This window comes from Aythya marila (genome assembly GCF_965140915.1).
Source record: "Aythya marila genome assembly, chromosome: 3".
Classification (NCBI taxonomy): Eukaryota; Metazoa; Chordata; class Aves; order Anseriformes; family Anatidae; genus Aythya; species Aythya marila.
In genome coordinates this window covers 41,084,658-41,092,014 of record NC_139044.1, presented here as the reverse complement: position 1 = coordinate 41,092,014, position 7,357 = coordinate 41,084,658, and the positions used below count along the sequence as shown (strand labels likewise).

Genomic DNA, 7,357 nt, shown 5'->3' with positions numbered 1-7,357 from the left:
TGCTGCTGCAAAGTATTTGCTTTGTTTCTTAAAGAGAAAACAAAATATGGTGGTGCAGCTCAAACACGGGAGGTATGAAGAGTATGATTTTGCATAAAAAGACTGCTTTTTCTGGCTGCATCTGCAGACAAATTTAAGAAAGCAGCCAGTAAGGCAGTTTCAGCAGAGAAATTTGTGTGTGTGTAGTCTTTTTTTTGGTAGGCTGAATAAGACATAATCCATTTTCTCCAGCTGAGCTCTGTCTACAAATGATGCCAGAATTTCTGTGCCAACATCCCCTCCCCTCTCCTTCTCTCCCCCTTTCCCTTCCCTTCTCTTTCTCTTTTTCCCAAACACTTCCAAGAGCCAGGTGGATAGTTGTTGGTATGTGATGAAAGCTCTGACAGGAAAATTAAAAATTAACCTCATATGGGCTTCTTCCCACTCCTACTCTGCCTACAGAATGCCTGAAAGAGACCATAGCACAGTATGAGTATTGCTTCCCAACACACTTTGTACGTCAGTGACGTCTCCCAGTCCATTCAAGAAGCTCTTTGCAACCTCCAACAACTTCACTGTAAATAAAACTTCTCCCAGTGATGTTTTCTGGAAGATTCAGATTGATGAATTCCCTCAGTTCCTCTTACCGTCAGAAGGAAGTAGGATTGTAAGGTGCTTTTCAGAAGCTATTTAAGGATAGCATCCTTAATTAATATCCAGTTAGATTCAACATATTATTTTCATGCATTTTGCCACACTGTTAAAGAAACTGGTGTATGCTTGATGTCACCCATCTTTTCAAGGGTACCCAACTTACATTGGTCCTGTCTAGCCTACATGCTAAAGAGGGAGAGTCAGTAAAATGTCAGCATTACAACATTGCTGTACTGGTGAATGGTCTTTAGTAAATGAGAGGCTTAGCATGATCTTACATTTCTTGATTCGTGTGATGTAGTGCAGGGTGAAGTTTAAAATGCCAGCTGTTTTTTTCCATCATTAACAAGGAAAGAAACCTCTGATGCTTGTGGTGAGAGAACATGGCTGAGAGTGGAGGGATGGCAGCTTATCAGCTTTGATCTGTTGTACTTGATTATGTATTTTTTTTTGTTTGTTACAGGCTCCCAATTTTCCTTCTTTGCTCTAAAAGCTATATTGGATCACTTTTCTCCATATCGGTGAATCTGTTTATTGACATCCTGTTAGAGGCCTGTGCAAATAGTCTTCAAAAAGGAATAAATGAAAGACACTAGTGAAAAGCAAAGTTTGACCAGAGGGCAAAGATCTGTCAAAAACACTTTATCTTTCTTTGTTACTGAGACACGACCAGATGCTTGTTTATAACAAAATGCCTGAGTTGGGAATTTTGAAAGCCCAGATGAGGAAAACTGTATCTAATTGCTTTTAGGAGTGCAGCCGTGTCTTAGCTGCAGCTTGGGTTGGTGTGTCCTAAAATCCTGTATTTGGATATTCTGGGAGTGGAGTAAAAGTGTATATGTTTTTGCTGAAGGAGATAGGGCTGTCAGTTCAGAAACACACTGAACATCTGCTCTGGCTGAGCTCTGTGGTTTAACTAGATTAAAGGTCCATATTAAAATGATCATCAGTCAATCACAGCACTTCCTCAATCTGAGAAGCATAACATCACGCTCAGTGTTGCAGTTTCCAGAGAAGCTGATGTGTTGTGGTAAGTTTAAAAAAAAACAAACAAAAATAAAAACCAGTGAAATACTTCACAATTGTGGTTTGTTTGGCATATACAGCATCACAGACTAATGTTTAACCTAAGTTCAAACAACTTTGAATTTGTTGCCCTAAATAACTTTAAATTTAGCTAATTATTTTAGGCACATCTTGGATATTAAGTCTACTTAGCAAAATTAAATATAATTCATGTTCTTCTAGCTTTGGGAGTGTTTCCAACCAATAAAGCTGTAGCACAGACCACAAATTTGTGTTGTTTCGGTGGCAGAGGGATCATTTTCCTTTTATTTCAACCCCTGGATAGCCATTTAAGACTACCAGACTACAGGTTTTATGAATTATAGGCATATGAATTGCCAGGAAAGCTCTGTTTTATTATTTTTAAAAAGCCACCATTACAAAAAGAACATCCAACCCTGCCAAACAAACCAAGATAACCCTCCTCTGTTGGCATTTGCCTGTGTGCTAGTTGTCATGTGTCTATAAATAAGCCTTTTCCATAGACAAGTTGATAGTAATTGAGTAGATGTATCTTACATGATGATTTGCAAGAACTCTTGCTGTAGAAAATAAAATACTGAGAGATAAATTCCTTGTTGCATTTATTAATAAATCTAATTATTTCATTTTTGATTTTCCTATAGGAAAACAATGAAGATATAGATGTTTGTTTTCTTCTGCACCACGCATGCAACAACGTAATTTGGGAAGTCTGTTTGATTTAGATAATCCAGAAAATTTATGCAGCATTGTGGAAGCATGGTGTCAGTGAAAACAGCTCTATGAATCAATGTGCAGCAAGTTGATGCTCCCTTTCAGGAACACCCACTGCATGGTGAGGAAGCATCTGGTGCAACTTGGACTTTTTTTCTTTTTCTTTTTCTTTTTTTTTTTTCTTTTTTTTGTTTGGTCACTGATTTTAATAGCTAAATGTGCAAAAGTGCTTACTACAAATATTTCAGGATTTTTGTTGATGGAAGTTACAGATATGAATTAAGAGACGGGAATCAAGGGACAGATTATGTCTGTTTGGAGTCTGAAGCACATTCTAGCATGTAGATCCTGTGTGCTCCTCCTGCCCCTTCCCCCCCCCCCCCCCCCCCCCTTATTCCTTCTCTCACACACTCTTGTAAATGCAGTGGGAGGAAGGCTTTCCTCTTAGGAAGCATTAGTGATCTCTTTTTCTTTGCACGCAGGGAATTTATTGGAAGGCATACAGCTATTCTCCCCCATGTTTTGAAGGCTTGACTTGACCTGGTCTGCTGCACTTTTTCCTGCCCTTTACTGGGGTAATGCTGGATGAGACCTGGCAGCAGTAGATCTCATTGAGATGAATGTGTTCATATTACTGACCTTCAAAAGACCAGAACACATCAGATAAATGCCATGCTGTCAACCTATTTTTGAAAAAAAATGTGGTCTTGGATAATTTGGAAAATAAAAAAAGAATCTGGGAATACAATATTGTCAGATAGTCTCATGATCTGGGATGGTACAGAACAACATTAAGGTGTATGCACATTAGCTTCTCCTTCCTCTCAAGAAGAGATTGGACTGTGCACTTAGTCACATGGTCTGAACTTTTGGGTAGACTTGTGCGGTGTCAAGAGTTGGACTTGATGATCCTTAAGGGTCCCTTCCAACTCAGGATATTCTATGATTCTATGATTCTATGATTCCTGAGACTGCTACAAAAAGTCACATTCACAGGCAACACATAAAGTTCTGAAAAAGAAGTTCTACTATGTAAGGGAAGAAGATGGTGGCAGAACAAAAAAATGAAAAAACACAATGATATAACTGTTAATTTTCTAAACTTAGTTGCTTTGTTTCTACTGATTATTGACCATGTCAGATTATTGATGCCATTTCCACATACTCCAGCTCTAATTCTCATTGCAGCTTTTGCTCTCTTCCAAAGGAAGAAACACTGTAAGGGCAATGAGTGACTTTTTGACCAATGTAAGGTTCTCATTAGAAAGGGAAGCATTCTCTATCATTTAGAATGAAATTTTAGTCTAGCAAATGTCTTAAAAGTCATCATGGTGACTACTGTATTGTAAAGTATGGCATTTGACCCACCAAGGGCTGTTTCTTGGTCATGTGGCTAGGTTTACAGTATGGATGTTCACGTTACTGATAATGTCCTTCAGATGCATTAGAGATTTGGTATAGCTGGTCTAGACTTGCAGTAAGTGATAGGTGCCATAAAGTGGCTTCATTGTGGGAGAAATGCAGTGGCCAAACTGCTGAAATGAAGCGGCAATGAAAATGTGGGAAAAAATGAAATGTAGAAAGGTGCTTTTGCTAGTGTTTCTATTGAGAGGGTGGACATCAGATAAAAATGATATGCTATATGTACAGTGCTAGAAAAAATCAACAGCACTGGCTGTGGAAAAAAACGTGTTATCATCAAAACAGAAATTTATCAAGTCAGTGATATCAACATCATTACTTCATAGACTTGAAACTACAGCTTTAAATGAAATAGATACACAGTAAATTTATGAGTTCTTCAAGAAGTGTCCAATGTAAATAAAAAAACTTCTTAAGACAAAAATGTCAGAGGGAGAAAAAAGTATGAAATCAGAATATGTAACAACTACAGTGGTGGAAACTCAAGAGATGATAAATTGTGAAAAGACAGGTAGAAGCCTATTAAAGCAAGCGGTTGAGTGTGGTCTGACTTGACGATGGCCATTGTCTGCAGGGATACAGTCAGACTGAGCAAAATGAAAGAACAATACCAGGATCTGAAAGAAAAATGACTCTGAACTGTTCCTGGCACCTGCAAATCTGCTTCAGATCAAAAGAAAAACAGACCTGCTGGCACCCAGACTAACAGGAAAGTATTTTATACATTTATTTTCTAGTTAGAGCTCATCCGTAATTACATTTCTCATTTCTGTGGTATTTTCAGCTAGCAAAGCAGCCATTTGTCTGTTGTGACTATGACCCAGACACTGTATCAGTCTCCAGCACTGGACTCCTCCATCACCAGAGCCTGGATGCAGAAACCTCTGAAAAATGCAGCCACACAGCAACACAACAGGAACAAGATAACATGAAATGCGCTGGGTTGCAGATGTTGTGGGTTAGTTTCCCAGATTACTACCACGTGTGGTGGCTAGAGGTAACACAAGCAAATGCCTCTCACGGGCATCTGCCCTATTGCTCAGGCTGGTGGCTCCAGACCGATGGCAGAAGGTAGCTATGACCACCATGAAGCAGAGGGTAAGTGTGTCTGGCCAAGGGTGACAGTACACAGCCTGTCAAGTCTTCTCCTGTAACTGCTCCATCACATGTTTCCACTCCACATTTCTGCTCAAGGAAAAATCTGACATAGCAATGGGCAGTGTTAAGTGTTATTAGAGCAGTTAATGCATTGAAAAACTACTCTTGAGGTTCCCTTCTGATATCTTCCCTGTGTTGTAGCATCTTGTTCAGTGCTTACTGACACTTGCAGATTTTAGAAAATTATGCAGTAATTACAGTGTATTATCATTATCTTTAATTCTGATATGTGGCTTATCGTAAAACTCCTCTTAAACAATTTCTTGTTTTTCCTGAAGTGTGGCTGCAAATGACATCATTTGTGTGTGAACTTCAGCTGGATATGGTAACACCTTGTAAAATACTTTAACAAGACAGAAATACTTAAATAAAGTTTGGGTTTGGTTTCAAAGATCTTCTCTTTAGGAGCCTGCAGTAAATTCAACCCCCAGGTTGACACCCAGTTCTCTATATAAATTTAGTTTTCCAGTGTTAACGTTTCTTCATGGTGCAATTTAATTGCTTTACAAGGAAAGACTACAATAGTGCTATATCTATGGTGGCTTTCCCTAGCTTTTGGAAAATATATGGTTTTACAATTAGGCAACAGGGATGCTCTAGTGTGTCACATATTTGGGTTTGTTAAATACATTAGCAAGCAATAAAATCTCTGCTATTCAATCTTTCTCATATTATTTTGATCCCACCTTTTCACCTTAGGCTTTGATTTTCTTTCAGTTTTGCCAGTATATTTGCAGCCACTAAATAGGAACGATGCCACTCCTGCTTCACAGCTCAGCAGCCAGGTGATGGAGAATCACCACAGTGGGCCATGTCTCTTCAGCGTCTACTGCCTGGGCCTTTTTTTTATAACTGAGTCTGGATTTCTCCATCACACCTCTTAAGCCTCTCTGAATGAATTCCACCTAGTAAGGCCAGGCTCTTAAAATGGATGTAAGTATTACAGGTTTCCCGTAGGTCTCTGTTTTAGGCAATTTAAGCATAACTGTCTTTCATAATATCTTTTTTTAACCCTTTATATTTCTACATTCTCCAGACTGATGTAATTCTTCAAGTGCTTTGCAGAGTTGGGAGTTCCCAAGTGATTTACTGAAATCTCAGTGTATTTTCAAGTCCAAACCTGAGGTTTTGTTAAAAGAAAGAGAGAGGGAGAGAGAGAGGGAGAGAAATAATAAAAGAGTCTGTCAGAAATTACTGGATTCTATGCACACAGTTCAAAAGTATGTGAATGGAAAGCAGCATTCCTAAACTGAAAGTCTTCATAATTCTCTCTCTGGGCTCTGACTAATCCTGAGCAGTATTGCACAACGTTGGGATAATCTCACATGTAGGGTTTAATCTTATGAGGTCAGGGTATGTTTATGCTCTGTCAAAAGGCAAGAAAGGGAAAGGACCTCAGACTCTTAGTCACTGTGGTGGTTAGGACATCACTAGCTGGGGCTGAGAAGCACTGATGCATGAAGCCTGTGAACGTGCTAGCCACTGGGCTGGTTATGGGGAATAGTGTCCTTTGGCACAGCCTATTGTGTTATGGGTAAACTTGTTTTGCAATCAGGTAGAAAGTCCTGTCTGACATGAAACAGACCTCTAACAATATCTCTTTTGTCCTGAGCAATTGCAGATGACGTCCATGTTGATACTGAGGAGAAAAAACTCATAGAGAAACAGGAGTCTTGAAAGCAGTCCTAGGGAAGCATTCAGAATTTGCTGGGCAGAACAACATTTATGGAGCAAAAAAAAAGATGCCTATGCTGATATGTTGTTAAATCTAAAACCTTACAATGAAAAGGCAGACGATCAAAAGACAGGTAAAACCTGAAGCTTGAATACACAAAAACCTGTTATTTGTTTGGCTGCAATCTTGAGTCATGACAATGCCCAGCATTTGGAAGGAGATGTAGGAACTGGAGGAGCTACCACCACCTAGAGAGGGTTTGGAAGTGTTCATGAGGAGTGCACAGTGTGGAGAAGGAGGGTTATAAAAGTGCCACTAAACAAGAGGAATTCCTCAGGGGAGCACTGAACACCAGCACAGCAGGTAAATTAATCTGGAAACAATTTAACTAGCTGTTTAGCTAGCTGTTGGCTGACTCAGACAAGGGGGGGGATGAGGGAGATGCGACACAGTATAACTCCCGCAAGTCCTGAATACAGGGGCAAGAGCTTCGATTCAGCCAAGCTATGTAGCTGCATAAAACATGACACAGGAGTCCCTAAGCCAGAAGTAGATGCAAAACTTCTACACAAAGCAGAATACAGATGTAGAAATAGCGCTCTGTGTTTAACTCAGTTACGCTTATCAGTGCACAGTAGTTTAGATGTAGTCACTATGGTAATGTTGTCAACACAGTGGTGCTTCAGAAAAGGCTGTACGCAACATGTG

The 7,357-nt window shown here is 39.5% G+C and overlaps 1 long non-coding RNA gene across 1 annotated transcript; it reads left to right on the top strand.

Moving 5' to 3' along the window:
* Window positions 1–4,551: 4,551 nt before the first annotated feature.
* On the top strand, window positions 4,552–6,654 carry LOC309875792. The gene is made up of 3 exons (XR_014317070.1): window positions 4,552–4,914; window positions 5,692–5,907; window positions 6,596–6,654. It is a non-coding gene; the product is annotated as an uncharacterized lncRNA (long non-coding RNA).
* The last annotated feature ends 703 nt before the right edge of the window (window positions 6,655–7,357 follow it).